This window comes from Psammomys obesus, unplaced genomic scaffold (genome assembly GCF_907164565.1).
Source record: "Psammomys obesus unplaced genomic scaffold, mPsaObe1.curated_primary_1811, whole genome shotgun sequence".
Lineage (NCBI taxonomy): Eukaryota > Metazoa > Chordata > Mammalia > Rodentia > Muridae > Psammomys > Psammomys obesus.
This window is the reverse complement of record NW_026585643.1, coordinates 3579726-3580000: the sequence shown is the minus strand read 5'-3', so window position 1 is coordinate 3580000 and position 275 is coordinate 3579726.

The window sequence follows — 275 nt, the reverse complement described above, 5'->3', positions numbered from 1 at the left end:
GGATGGCATATTCTGGCGTCTGCTGCGCTTGTATCGTGACTTACAGTATTCTTGCTATTGTGTTTAGTGCCTCGTTACTTACAGCGCCCTGACATAGTTTCATGTGGTAGGTTCTTTCTCAGGAACTCAACTTAACTATTATTTATTGATATATCATTGCCTTTGAAAGCTTCTACTGGCACAATTTCTTATTAAAACTTTAAACCCAAGCCTCTCTGTTGTTGGTGTTTTGTTGGAACTTGTAAGGTCGATCTAACATAGTGAGAGAATGCCGG